This window comes from Aquarana catesbeiana, linkage group LG02 (assembly GCF_042186555.1).
Source record: "Aquarana catesbeiana isolate 2022-GZ linkage group LG02, ASM4218655v1, whole genome shotgun sequence".
Classification (NCBI taxonomy): Eukaryota; Metazoa; Chordata; class Amphibia; order Anura; family Ranidae; genus Aquarana; species Aquarana catesbeiana.
In genome coordinates this window covers 4,754,801-4,769,554 of record NC_133325.1, presented here as the reverse complement: position 1 = coordinate 4,769,554, position 14,754 = coordinate 4,754,801, and the positions used below count along the sequence as shown (strand labels likewise).

At 54.6% G+C, this 14,754-nt stretch overlaps 1 protein-coding gene across 3 annotated transcripts in view; it reads right to left on the bottom strand.

Moving 5' to 3' along the window:
- LOC141126587 (uncharacterized) overlaps positions 1-14,309 on the bottom strand; it is a 31,045-nt gene extending 16,736 nt beyond the window's left edge. For 2 of the 3 annotated variants that reach the window (XM_073612507.1, XM_073612509.1), the window contains exon 1: positions 3,443-3,642. The gene's annotated coding sequence lies outside the window, so the exon portion shown is untranslated. Of the gene's footprint in view, positions 1-3,442; positions 3,643-14,243 lie in introns of those variants that run through there. The other variant, XM_073612508.1, reaches the window with a different exon arrangement.
- Between the last annotated feature and the right edge of the window lie 445 nt (positions 14,310-14,754).

Genomic DNA, 14,754 nt, shown 5'->3' with positions numbered 1-14,754 from the left:
GTGTGGAGGGTATGACAGTGGGCAGTATGTATAGGAAAAGAGTGTGGTGAGTATGACAGTGGGTGGTATGTAGAGGTTATGACAGTGAGCGGTATGTACAGGAGAGGAGTGTGGAGGGTATGACAGTGGGCAGTATGTACAGGAGAGGAGTCTGGAGGATAGGACAGTGGGCAGTATGTACAGGAGAGGAGTGTGGAGGGTATGACAGCGGGCAGTATGTACAAGAGAGGAGTGTGGAGGGTATGACAGCGGGCAGTATGTACAAGAGAGGAGTGTGGGGGGTATGACAGCGGGCAGTATGTACAAGAGAGGAGTGTGGTGGGTATGACAATGGGCGGTATGTACAGGAGAGGAGTGTGGAGGATATGACAGTGGGCAGTATGTACAAGAGAGGAGTGTGGTGGGTATGACAGTGGGCAGTATGTACAAGAGAGGAGTGTGGTGGGTATGACAGTGGGCAGTATGTACAGGAGAGGAGTGTAGAGGGTATGACAGTGGGCAGTATGTACAGGAGAGGAGTGTGGGGGATATGACAGTGGGCAGTATGTACAGGAGAGGAGTGTGGGGGATATGACAGTGGGCGGTATGTACAGGAGAGGAGTGTGGAGGATATGACAGTGGGCGGTATGTACAGGAGAGGAGTGTGGAGGATATGACAGTGGGCGGTATGTACAGGAGAGGAGTGTGGAGGGTATGACAGTGGGCGGTATGTACAGGAGAGGAGTGTGGAGGGTATGACAGTGGGCGGTATGTACAGGAGAGGAGTGTGGAGGATATGACAGTGAGTGGTATGTACAGGAGAGGAGTGTGGAGGGTATGACAGTGGGCAGTATGTACAGGAGAGGAGTGTGGAGGATATGACAGTGGGCGGTATGTACAGGAGAGGAGTGTGGAGGATATGACAGTGGGCGGTATGTACAGGAGAGAAGTGTGAGAGGGTATGACAGTGGGCAGTATGTACAGGAGAGGAGTGTGGGGGGTATGACAGTGGGCGGTATGTACAGGAGAGGAGTGTGGAGGATATGACAGTGGGCAGTATGTACAGGAGAGGAGTGTGGATGGTATGACAGTGGGAGGTATGTACAGGAGAGGAGTGTGGAGGGTATGACAGTGGGCAGTATGTACAAGAGAGGAGTGTGGAGGGTATGACAGTGGGCAGTATGTACAAGAGAGGAGTGTGGTGGGTATGACAGTGGGCAGTATGTACAGGAGAGGAGTGTAGAGGGTATGACAGTGGGCAGTATGTACAGGAGAGGAGTGTGGGGGATATGACAGTGGGCAGTATGTACAGGAGAGGAGTGTGGGGGATATGACAGTGGGCGGTATGTACAGGAGAGGAGTGTGGAGGATATGACAGTGGGCGGTATGTACAGGAGAGGAGTGTGGAGGATATGACAGTGGGCGGTATGTACAGGAGAGGAGTGTGGAGGATATGACAGTGGGTGGTATGTACAGGAGAGGAGTGTGGAGGGAATGACAGTGGGCGGTATGTACAGGAGAGGAGTGTGGAGGATATGACAGTGGGCAGTATGTACAGGATATGATAGTGGGCAGTATGTACAGGAGAGGAGTGTGGAGGGTATTACAGAGGGCAGTATGTATAGGAGAGGAGTGTGGAGGGTATGACAGTGGGCAGTATGTACAGGAGAGGAGTGTGGAGGGTATGACAGTGGGCGGTATGTACAGGAGGAGAGGAGAGTGGAGGGTATGACAGTGGGCAGTATGTACAGGAGAGGAGTGTGGAGGGTATGACAGTGGGCAGTATGTACAGGAGAGGAGTGTGGAGGGTATGACAGTGGGCAGTATGTACAGGAGAGGAGTGTGGAGGGTATGACAGTGGGCAGTATGTACAGGAGGAGAGGAGTGTGGAGGGTATGACAGTGAGCAGTATGTACAGGAGGAGAGGAGTGTGGAGGGTATGACAGTGAGCAGTATGTACAGGAGAGGAGTGTGGAGGGTATGACAGTGGGCAGTATGTACAGGAGAGGAGTGTGGAGGATATTATAGAGGGCAGTATGTACAGGAGAGGAGTGTGGAGGGTATGACAGTGGGCAGTATTTACAGGAGAGGAGTGTGGAGGATATGACAGTGGGCAGTATGTACTAGAGAGACGTGTGGAGGGTATGACAGTGGGCGGTATGTACAGGAGAGGAGAGTATGACAGTGGGCAGTATGTACAGGAGAGGCGTGTGGAGGGTATGACAGTGGGCAGTATGTACAGGAGAGGAGTGTGGAGGGTATGACAGTGGGCGGTATGTACAGGAGAGGAGAGTATGACAGTGGGCAGTATGTACAGGAGAGGCGTGTGGAGGGTATGACAGTGGGCAGTATGTACAGGAGAGGAGTGTGGAGGGTATGACAGTGGGCGGTATGTACAGGAGAGGAGAGTATGACAGTGGGCAGTATGTACAGGAGAGGCGTGTGGAGGGTATGACAGTGGGCAGTATGTACAGGAGAGGAGTGTGGAGGGTATGACAGTGGGCAGTATGTACAGGAGAGGAGTGTGGAGGGTATGACAGTGGGCAGTACGTATAGGAGAGGAGTGTGGAGGGTATGACAGTGGGCAGTACGTATAGGAGAGGAGTGTGGAGGGTATGACAGAGGGCAGTATGTATAGGAGAGGAGTGTGGAGGGTATGACAGTGGGCAGTATGTACAGGAGAGGCGTGTGGAGGGTGGGTTGTCATACCCTCCACCTGTAGAAGTGCAGCCAATACAATGAAGCCAGGAAGAAGTACGAGAATTCTGATTAAACTGCCAGGTGTATCCCCCAAATAAAATATATTCTTGGGGTGTCAGGACGCAGCGGGTTCTTCTGGCGTTTCCCACTTATTCTGTCTCGGACACATCAAAGGAACATGGTGGGAGATGAGCCTGAATGTCCTTCCTAGGAGGGACTACAGGAGCCATTCTAAGGTCCATTTAATGGCCGGCAATGAAGAGGAAACCAACACTGAGAAGTAGATTCTGAAGCCCAATTTCCTGAAGTCCCAGATCAGCAAAAAAGTTCCCTCAACATGTGGAGAGCGTGGTGACCTTCTTGTTAGGGTGACAGACAGAGACAAAGGGGGTTATTTACGAAAGGCAAATTCACTTTGCACTACAAGTTCAGTCACTGTAAATCTAAAGGGTAGATCTGAAATGAGGAAAAGCTCTGCAGATTTTATCATCCAATCAAGTGCAAGCTAAAATGTTGTTTTTTATTTTCCTTGCATGTCCCCCTCGGATTTACAGAGATTGTACTTCCAAGTGCACTTGTAGTCCAAAGTGGATTTGCCTTTCATAAATAACCCCCAAAGTGTAAAAGTACATCCACATACATATATACAGTATATATACCCAGATGATTCATCACAAGGAGGAAGAGCCGGTCACAGATGATTGATATGTCTATAGCAGGGACAGGAGCCCTGTACTATGAATAGGACATCCACATGACTTACCTGTGTGGTCTGATGTGGAGAAAATCCGATGCTGGTGGCCGATGTGTTTAAGATGGAGACTGAGAAGCTGTTCAACCTTCTGGAACCAGCTCTAAAATGGCCGAAAACAGGAAGAAACAAAAATAAGGGTGTAGCCCATTTGTTACGTACTCAGTCTGATATTTCCTGTGTTTGTCCCAGATAGAGGATCACTAAACTAACGGGACTGATTAATACAGAGGGTGCAGTATGGAGAGTGGACACTAGGTGGTGCTGCTCCACATATCTGAAAAAACAACATATCAAAAGAAAAAAAAAAAAAAAAAAAAAGCAGAAAAACAAAAAAGGTAAAATAAGAAAAAAAAAAAAAAAAGTGTGAAAAGACCACAGCAAAAGTACAAAGCACATTCCCAGCTGGGAATCCATGCTGTCCATGCTTAGCTGTTGAGGGAACAACCAAAACAGAAATATTATGGTGACAAAATAGTAAAACTAAAAACAATTTAATAAAATTATTTAATAACAAACTAAATGAGAAAAATAATTGGACTGTGACCAGAGGCAGCCGGTGGAAACGGCAAAAATTGGCATTGATAAGCACTGTATGCGACCAGTACATTGCCACTAGGGAAGTGAGACTACATAACACATAACAGAGATCACTGGATGAGGCTCCTTTCCATAGATCTGAAGGATACGTACTTCCACATACCTATACTTTCAAAATGGTTTTGGAGTTTGCGGTAGGTCAACTCCATTATTAATTCATCTGCCCGCCATTCAGGCTAACAATTTCACCCAGGGACTTTTCCAAGGTAGTGTTGGCTCTAATCACCCAGTTGAGGAAACATGGACTTCATATACACAAAGTCTGGACAATATCCTGTTGCTGCACTAGGACAGAATTCGGCTTGTGAATCCTCAGGAGTTAGTGGTGGCGACTCTGTCAAAAGTTTGGAGGACTCATAAACTAGGAGAAGAGTCAATCGGAGCCGGTTCAGACACTAATCTACCTGGATGTAAAGCTGGATATGCGGAAGAACACAATATCTCTGGTTTATGTAGAGGAAGTACAATTAGCCAATCACATTCCAGCCAGAAGGTGCCTGCAGCTGGCGAGTACCACGACTTTGATAATAAAGATGGTAAAGTGGGCTGATTTGCACTTTTGCTCATTTCAGATGAACTTACTATATCAGTGGGAATCCCAGAGGCGATCTCCAAAGATTCTGACAACTGCAGGGATGACAATTTCTATTGGATGGACTGCAGGGGGGTTCTCTTAGGACCCTGGAGAGGATGACCTCATCAGAGGGGGACAGCGGGGGCAGTGATCTCAGAGGGGAACAGGGGGGGGTGGTGATACCAGAGGAGAGACAACAGGGGGTGGTGATCCCAGAGGGGGGGACAGCAGGGGGCGGTTATCCCAGAGGGGAGACAGCAGGGGGCGGTGATACCAGAGGGGGGACAGCAGGGGGCAGTGATCCCAGTGGGGGGACAGCAGGGAGCGGTGATCCCAGTGGGGGGACAGCAGGGAGCGGTGATCCCAGTGGGGGGACAGCAGGGAGCGGTGATCCCAGTGGGGGGACAGCAGGGAGCGGTGATCCCAGTGGGGGGACAGCAGGGAGCGGTAATCCCAAGAGGGGGGACAGCAGGGAGCGGTAATCCCAAGAGGGGGGACAGCAGGGGGTGGTGATCCCAAAGTAGGGACAGCAGGGGGCGGTGATCCCAGAGGGGGGGCATCAGGGGGCGGTGATCCCAGAGGGGGGGACAGCAGGGGGCGGTGATCCCAGAGGGGAGACAGCAGGGGGCAGTCATCCCAGCGGAGGGACAGCAGGGGGCAGTGATCCAAGAGGGGGGACAGCAGGGGGCGGTGATCCCAGAGGGGGGGACAGCAGAGGGGGGGTAATCCCAGAGGGGGGGACAGCAGGGGGTGGTGATCCCTGAGGGAAGACAGCAGGGGGCGGTGATCCCAGAGGGAAGAAAGCAGGGAGCGGTGTTCCCAGAGGGAAGACAGCAGGGGGCGGTGATCCCAGAGGGAAGACAGCAGGGAGCGGTGAACCCAGAGGGAAGACAGCAGGGGGCAGTGATTCCAGAGGGGGGACAGCAGGGGGCGGTGATCCCAGAGGGGGGACAGCAGGGGTCGGTGATCCCAGAGGGGGGACAGCAGGGGGGCGGTGATCCCAGATGGAAGACAGCAGGGGGCGGTGATCCCAGAGGGGGGACAGCAAGGGGACGGTGATCCCAGAGGGGGGACAGTAGGGGGCAGTGATCCCAGAGGGGGGATAGCAGGGGGTGGTGATCCCAGAGGAGGGACAGCAGGGGGCGGTGATCCCAGAGGGGAGACAGCAGGGGTCGGTGATCCCAGAGGGGGGACAGCAGGGGGGCAGTGATCCCAGACGGGAGACAGCAGGGGGCGGTGATCCCAAAGGGGGAACAGCAGGGGGCGGTGGTCCCAGAGGGGGGACAGCAGGGGGCGGTGATTCCAGAGGGGGGACAGCAGGGGGCGGTGATCCCAGAGGGGGGACAGCAGGGGGCGGTGATCCCAGAGGGGGGACAGCAGGGGGCGGTGATCCCAGAGGGGGGACAGCAGGGGGCGGTGATCCCAGAGGGGGGACAGCAGGGGGCGGTGATCCCAGAGGGGGGGACAGCAGGGGAGGTGATCCCAGAGGGGGGACAGCAGGGGGCGGTGATCCCAGAGGGGGGACAGAAGGGGGCGGTGATCCCAGAGGGGGGACAGCAGGGGGCGGTGATCCCAGAGGGGGGACAGCAGGGGGGGCGGTGATCCCAGAGGGGGGACAGCAGGGGGCGGTGACCCCAGAGGGGGGACAGCAGGGGGCGGTGACCCCAGAGGGGGGACAGCAGGGGGCGGTGACCCCAGAGGGGGGACAGAAGGGGGCGGTGATCCCAGAGGGGAGACAGCAGGGGACGGTGATCCCAGAGGGGGGACAGCAGGGGGGGTGGTGATCCCAGAGGGGGAGACAGCAGGGGGGGCGGTGATCCCAGAGGGGAGACAGCAGGGGGCAGTGATCCCAGAGGGGGGGGACAGCAGGGGGTGGTGATTCCAGAGGGGGGACAGCAGGGGGCGGTGATTCCAGAGGGGGGACAGCAGGGGGCGGTGATCCTAGAGGGGGGACAGCAGGGGGCGGTGATCCCAGAGGATGGACAGCAGGGGGCGATGATCCCAGAGAGGGGACAGCAGGGGGTGGTGATCCCAGAGGGGGGACAGCAGGGGGCGATGATCCCAGAGGGGGGACAGCAGGGAGCGGTGATCCCAGTGGGGGGGACAGCAGGGAGCGGTGATCCCAGTGGGGGGACAGCAGGGAGCGGTAATCCCAAGAGGGGGGACAGCAGGGAGCGGTAATCCCAAGAGGGGGGACAGCAGGGGGTGGTGATCCCAAAGTAGGGACAGCAGGGGGTGGTGATCCCAGAGGGGGGGCATCAGGGGGGCGGTGATCCCAGAGGGGGGGACAGCAGGGGGCGGTGATCCCAGAGGGGAGACAGCAGGGGGCAGTCATCCCAGCGGAGGGACAGCAGGGGGCAGTGATCCAAGAGGGGGGACAGCAGGGGGCGGTGATCCCAGAGGGGGGGACAGCAGAGGGGGGTAATCCCAGAGGGGGGGACAGCAGGGGGCGGTGATCCCTGAGGGAAGATAGCAGGGGGCGGTGATCCCAGAGGGAAGACAGCAGGGAGCGGTGTTCCCAGAGGGAAGACAGCAGGGGGCGGTGATCCCAGAGGGAAGACAGCAGGGGGCGGTGATCCCAGAGGGAAGACAGCAGGGAGCGGTGATCCCAGAGGGAAGACAGCAGGGAGCGGTGATCCCAGAGGGGGGACAGCAGGGGGCAGTGATTCCAGAGGGGGGACAGCAGGGGGCGGTGATCCCAGAGGGGGGACAGCAGGGGGGGCAGTGATCCCAGAGGGTGGACAGCAGGGGGGGCGATGATTCCAGAGGGGGGACAGCAGGGGGCAGTGATCCCAGAGGGGGGACAGAAAGGGGGTGGTGATCCCAGAGGGGGGACAGCAGGGGACGGTGATCCCAGAGGGGGGACAGCAGGAGGCGGTGATCCCAGAGGGGGGACAGCAGGGGGTGGTGACCCCAGAGGAGGGACAGCAGGGGGCGGTGGTCCCAGAGGGGGGACAGCAGGGGGCGGTGGTCCCAGAGGGAGGACAGCAGGGGGGCGGTGATTCCAGAGGGGAGACAGCAGGGAGGCGGTGATTCCAGAGGGGAGACAGCAGGGGACGGTGATCCCAGAGGTGGGACAGCAGGGGGCGGTGATCCCAGAGGGGAGACAGCAGGGGGCAGCAATCCCAGAGGGAGGACAGGAGGGGGCAGTGATCCCAGAGGGGGGACAGCAGGGGGCGGTGATCCCAGAGGGGGGACAGCAGGGGGGCGGTGATCCCAGAGGGGAGACAGCAGGAGACGGTGATCCCAGAGGGAAGACAGCAGGGGGCAGTGATCCCAGAGGGGGGACAGCAGGGGGCAGTGATTCCAGAGGGGGGACAGCAGGGGGCGATGATCCCAGAGGGTGGACAGCAGGGGGGCGATGATTCCAGAGGGGGGACAGCAGGGGGCGGTGATCCCAGAGGGGGGACAGCAGGGGGCAGTGATCCCAGAGGGGGGACAGCAGGGGGCGGTGATCCCAGAGGGGGGACAGCAGGGGGGGCAGTGATCCCAGAGGGGAGACAGCAGGGGGCAGTGATCCCAGAGGGGGGGACAGCAGGGGGAGGTGATCCCAGAGGGGAGACAGCAGGGGGCGGTGACCCCAGAGGGGGGACAGCAGGGGGGGCGGTGATCCCAGAGGGGAGACAGCAGGGGGGGCGGTGATCCCAGAGGGGGGACAGCAGGGGGGGCGGTGATCCCAGAGGGGGGACAGCAGGGGGGGCAGCAGGGGGGGCGGTGATCCCAGAGGGGAGACAGCAGGGGGCAGTGATCCCAGAGGGGGGGACAGCAGGGGGTGGTGATTCCAGAGGGGGGACAGCAGGGGGCGGTGGTCCTAGAGGGGGGACAGCAGGGGGCGGTGATCCCAGAGGAGGGACAGCAGGGGGCGATGATCCCAGAGAGGGGACAGCAGGGGGTGGTGATTCCAGAGGGGGGACAGCAGGGGGCGGTGGTCCTAGAGGGGGGACAGCAGGGGGCGGTGATCCCAGAGGAGGGACAGCAGGGGGCGGTGATCCCAGAGAGGGGACAGCAGGGGGTGGTGATCCCAGAGGGGGGACAGCAGGGGGCGGTGATCCCAGAGGGGGGACAGCAGGGGGCGGTGATCCCAGAGGGGAGACAGCAGGGGGCGGTGATCCCAGAGGGGGGACAGCAGGGGGAGGTGATCCCAGAGGGGGGATAGCAGGGGGCGGTGATCCCAAAGGGGGAACAGCAGGGGGCGGTGATCCCAGAGGGGGGACAGCAGGGGGCGGTGATCCCAGAGGGGGGACAGCAGGGGGCGGTGATCCCAGAGGGGGGACAGCAGGGGGGAGGTGATCTCAGAGGGGGAGTCATAGTGCTGGATCAGGATTCCCCCCACCCAGAGATATTGGTGATGAGGGATCTGGATGGGGAGTAAGGTGAGTCTATCTTCCTTCACAGAGATGTGTTAGAGAGGATGAGGAGAAAATAGAAAGAGGACCTCCCCCTCCCCCTCCTGTACAGAGAATGGCAATGATATGTATTACAGAGTACAGGAACACGGACACTTACCTCTCTCCATGATGATTGTTTACATCTGTAGGAAGGACTGACACACCATCAGTGGTCAGATTGCTTTTCAGAGGTGTTGTGACGGGAGGTTATGTTATTATTATTAAGGATGTACTTAAAGTGGAGTTCCACCCAAAAGTGGAACTTCCACTCATCAGATTCCTCCCCCCCTCCGGTGACACAGTTGGCACCTTTCAGGGGGGAGGGGGGTACAGATACCTGTATATTACAGGTATCTGTACCCACTTCCGGCATAGATACCCGCAGAATCTGCGGGTATTTACGCCACTTCCTGCTCCCTCCCCGCTGCCTGCTGGGAAACACACGGGTCCCAGAGGCAGCAGGGACCATCCGGATTGCGCTGCGCGACTCGCGCATGCGCAGTAGGGAACCGGGAAGTGAAGCAGCACGGCTTCACTTCCTGATTCCCTTACCGAAGATGGAGGCGGCAGCACCCGAGGACGGAGAGACGCTTCGGCCTCGGGTGCCGACATCGCGGGCGCCCTGGACAGGTAAGTGTCCATGTTTTAAAAGTCAGAAGCTGCAGTATTTGTAGCTGCTGACTTTAAATTTTTTTTTTTTCGGTGGCGCTCCGCTTTAATAAGAGCCAGCAGTATGCGGTGATACAGAATGTCACCCCCCTCCCCCACCACCTGTTTTCACCCCCTAAATTCTGTAATTCTGAAAAACTGGAAATGAAGTTGTACTCGTGTGATCCCAACTTTACTGACCTCAGAAAATGGGAATTGTGTTCACCACTTACCAACCGCAATACATCTACACTCACCGGACACTTTATTAGGTCCACCTTGCTAGTAGCAGGCTTCATTCTTGGTGGCATAGATACATTTATGTGTTGGAAACCATCCTCAGAGATTTTGCTCCATAGTGACATGATAAAATCACACAATTGCTGCAGATTTGTCGGCTGCCCATCCATGATGCCAATCTCTCGTTCCACCACATCCCAAAGGTGTTCTATTGGATGAGATGTGGTGAGTGTGGAGGCCATTGGAGGACAGTGACCTCATTGTCCAGTGGTGAGATGATTGGAGCTTTGTGATATGGTGCATTATCCTGCTGGAAGGAGCCATCAGAAGATGGGGACACTGTAGTCATATAGGGATGGACATGGTCAGCAACAATACTCAGGTAGGCCGTGGTGTATAAATGATGCTCAATTGGTACTAAGGGGACCAAAGTGTGCCAAGAAAATATCCCCCACACCATTACACCTCCAGCCGGAACCATTGATACAAGGCAGGATGGATCCATGCACCAAATTCTGACCCCACCATCTGAATGTTGCAGCTGAAATCCAGACTCATCAGAGCAGGCAATGTTTTTCCAATCTTCTATTGTCCAATTTTGGTGATCCTGTGCCAACTGTAGCCTAATTTTCCCGCTCTTAGCTGACAGGAGTGGCACCCGGTGTGGTCTTCTGCTGCTGTAGTCCATCTCCTTCAAGGTTGGATGTGTTGTGGCTTCAGAGATGGTATTCTGCATACCTTGGGTGTAACGAGTGGTTATTTGAGGTACTGTTGCCTTTCTATCATCTGGAACCAGTCTGCCCATTCTCCTCTGACCTCTGACATCAACAAGGCATTTTCCTCACTGAATTTCTTCTCTTTTTCCCCCATTCCCTTAAAAAACCTGAGAGATGGTTGTGTGTGAAAAATCCCAGAAATACTCAGACCAGCCCGTCTGGCACCAACAACCATGCCAAGTTCAAAGTCACCGAATCCCCTTTCTTCCCTATTCTGATGCTCGGTATGAACTTCAGCAAGTCGTCTTCACCACGTCTAGATGTCTAAATGCATTGAGTTGCTGCCATGTGATTGGCCAGTGAGTGTATATACATTGCAGTTGGCAATTGGTCTACCGGGATTACGGATGAAGATATCGGCCTTGACCCCGGTACTCTTCTTCTTTTCTGCAGGCGGTCGGCTTTCTCACATTGAATACAGATACCGAACACCCCCCCTCCCCTGTGACTACAGATAGCAGACATCTCCCCCCTCCACTGTGACTACAGATAGCGGACATCCCCCCTCCACTGTGACTACAGATAGCGGACATCTCCCCCCTCCACTGTGACTAGAGAGAGCGGACACCCCCCCTCCCCTGTGACTACAGATAGCGGACATCCCCCCTCCCCTGTGACTACAGATAGCGGACATCCCCCCCTCCCCTGTGACTACAGATAGCGGTAATCTCTCCCCCTCCACTGTGACCGCAGATAGTGGACATCCCCCCTCCACTGTGGCCACAGATAGTGGACATCCCCCCCTCCACTGTGACCACAGATAGTGGCCATCCCCCCTCCACTGTGACCACAGATAGTGGCCATCCCCCCTCCACTGTGACCACAGATAGTGGATATCCCCCCTCCACTGTGACCACAGATAGCGGACATCTCCCCCCTCCACTGTGACCAAAGATAGTAGACACCCCCCTCCACTGTGACCACAGATAGTGGATATCCCCCCTCCACTGTGACCACAGATAGCGGACATCTCCCCCCTCCACTGTGACCACAGATAGTGGATATCCCCCCTCCACTGTGACCACAGATAGTGGATATCCCCCCTCCACTGTGACCACAGATAGCGGACATCTCCCCCCTCCACTGTGACCAAAGATAGTAGACACCCCCCTCCACTGTGACCACAGATAGTGGATATCCCCCCTCCACTGTGACCACAGATAGCGGACATCTCCCCCCTCCACTGTGACCACAGATAGCGGACATCTCCCCCCTCCACTGTGACCACAGATAGCGGACATCTCCCCCCTCCACTGTGACCAAAGATAGTAGACACCCCCCTCCACTGTGACCACAGATAGTGGATATCCCCCCTCCACTGTGATCACAGATAGTGGACATCCCCCCTCCACTGTGATCACAGATAGTGGACATCCCCCCTCCCTTTGTGATGTTACAGTCCCAACATGCGCAGGGACTCTGGTGTCATAAGGGGGCGTGATCCCAGAGTCCCTGCGCATGCTGGGACTGTAACGTCACAAAGGGGTGGGGTCACTGCCTATATAAATGGCTGCGCAGCTCGCACACAACATTCCAGCAGGAGAGCGCATCGTGTCAACATCAGAAGAAGAGAAGAGAAGAGGTGACAAGACAGCAGCAGCAGACCAGGCCCCCTGCTAGCAAAAGAGCTGGAAGAAGATAGCGGAGGGGCCCGGGAGAAGAAGCTGAACACCGGGAGAAGACGGAAGAAGACCCCAGAGCTGCCTAATAAATTGCTGGTATGGATCTTGGGGGGCACCCCAACGGCGTAGGGGGTTCCCCTTACAATCCATACCAGACCTAAGGGCCTGGTATGCTCCTGGGGGGGACCCACACCAGTTTTTTCATTTAAAATTTGGTGCGGCGTTCCCCCTCAGGATTCATACCAGACAGCTGTCAGCACTGCCTGTCGCTCATCACGAAAGGAAAAGAAAAGTTTTCCTTTCCCGATCAGCGAGCCATCGCGGCGCTGGCTCCCGCGACGGGGCTCACAGGTATCAAATCTCGCTGATAAAAGCGGCGAGATTGACACAATATCACGGTCACCTACTGTACATATCTGAAGGTAAATCTAAATGAAATTGAATAATAAAATTGTTCAATGTATGGCCAGCCTTACATGTGTGCTTGTCACTCAAAGTCCATACATGACTTGATGAAGTTAGTGAATGAATGTTTGCCATAAGAGGTTCTGAGCTTTGTGGAGTTATTCCGTCTACATGTAGCACATGAAGACATCTTATGGGATCTATAGGGACACTCAGTCATATAGCCTGACACCAATACTGACACACTTATGCCCCGTACACACGGTCCGACTTTGTTCGGACATTCCGACAACAAAATCCTAGGATTTTTTCCGACATATGTTGGCTCAAACTTGTCTTGCATACACACGGTCACACAAAGTTGTCGGAAAATCCGATCGTTCTAAACGCGGTGACGTAAAACACGTACGCCGGGACTATAAACAGGGCAGTGGCCAATAGCTTTCATCTCTTTATTTATTCTGAGCATGCGTGGCACTTTGTCCGTCGGATTTGTGTACACACGATCGGAATTTCCGACAACAGATTTTGTTGTCGGAAAATTTTATATCCTGCTCTCAAACTTTGTGTGTCGGAAAATCCGATGGAAAATGTCCGATGGAGCCCACACACGGTCGGAATTTCCGACAACTAGGTCCTATCACATATTTTCCGTCGGAAAATCCGACCGTGTGTACGGGGCATTAGACACATGAGACATGGAAGACTCTACATATACTCTGTGACAGACAACGTCACATCCAGATTTATCTCACTCACACTAGGAAGTATGGAGACATGAGGACACATGAGACATGGAAGACTATGGAGATATGAGGACACATGAGACATGGAAGACTATGGAGATATGAGGACACATGAGACATGGAAGACTATGGAGATATGAGGACACACGAGACATGGAAGACTATGGAGATATGAGGACACACGAGACATGGAAGACTATGGAGATATGAGGACACACGAGACATGGAAGACTATGGAGATATGAGGACACACGAGACATGGAAGACTATGGAGATATGAGGACACACGAGACATGGAAGACTATGGAGATATGAGGACACACGAGACATGGAAGACTATGGAGATATGAGGACACACGAGACATGGAAGACTATGGAGATATGAGGACACACGAGACATGGAAGACTATGGAGATATGAGGAGACATGGAAGACTATGGAGATATGAGGACACACGAGACATGGAAGACTATGGAGATATGAGGACACACGAGACATGGAAGACTATGGAGATATGAGGACACACGAGACATGGAAGACTATGGAGATATGAGGACACATGAGACATGGAAGACTATGGAGATATGAGGGCACACGCTTCCATCAGCTTGTCACATCTTTATGACTTCTTATATTTGTGTTTTTCCTCCACTGAAATGTTATACTTTTTACATTGTTTCTATGATGACAATTGTGTGACAATAAAACCACACTTTGGTGTAAGTCAGCCTGACTATTGAACTATCAAACAAATCTCCGGAAACACCTAAAGATACTGAAATATTAATTGTTTCTTCCAATATGTTACACTTACCTGGCGGCAGTTTTATTGGGTGTTCCTGGAAAGTGACATCTTTGTGTTCAGGTGGGAAATCCTCCCTCCACTGCCAGCTGCACATCACCAAGAGACCCCCCCCTCCCCCGTCCTCCCACCACTGGACACACCCCCAACCAACACACCAATCAGAGTCCTCCACCTTCTTCTACATTTCACAGGGAAGTCTGACTCCCCGAGATAAGGAAAAACTTCTCCTAGGACAGATAACACCCTTCATGGGGGAAGGGGCACCTTCATACACACCGGGGGGGGGGGACACACACAATGTATACGGGACATGCTGGGACTTGTAGTCCTCCGGTGTATAATATACAATGTATACAGGACATGCTGGGACTTTTAGTCCTCCGGTGTATAATATACAATGTATACAGGACATGCTGGGACTTGTAGTCCTCCTGTGTATATTATACAATGTATACAGGACATGCTGGGACTTGTAGTCCTTCGGTGTATAATATACAACATATACAGGACATGCTGGGAC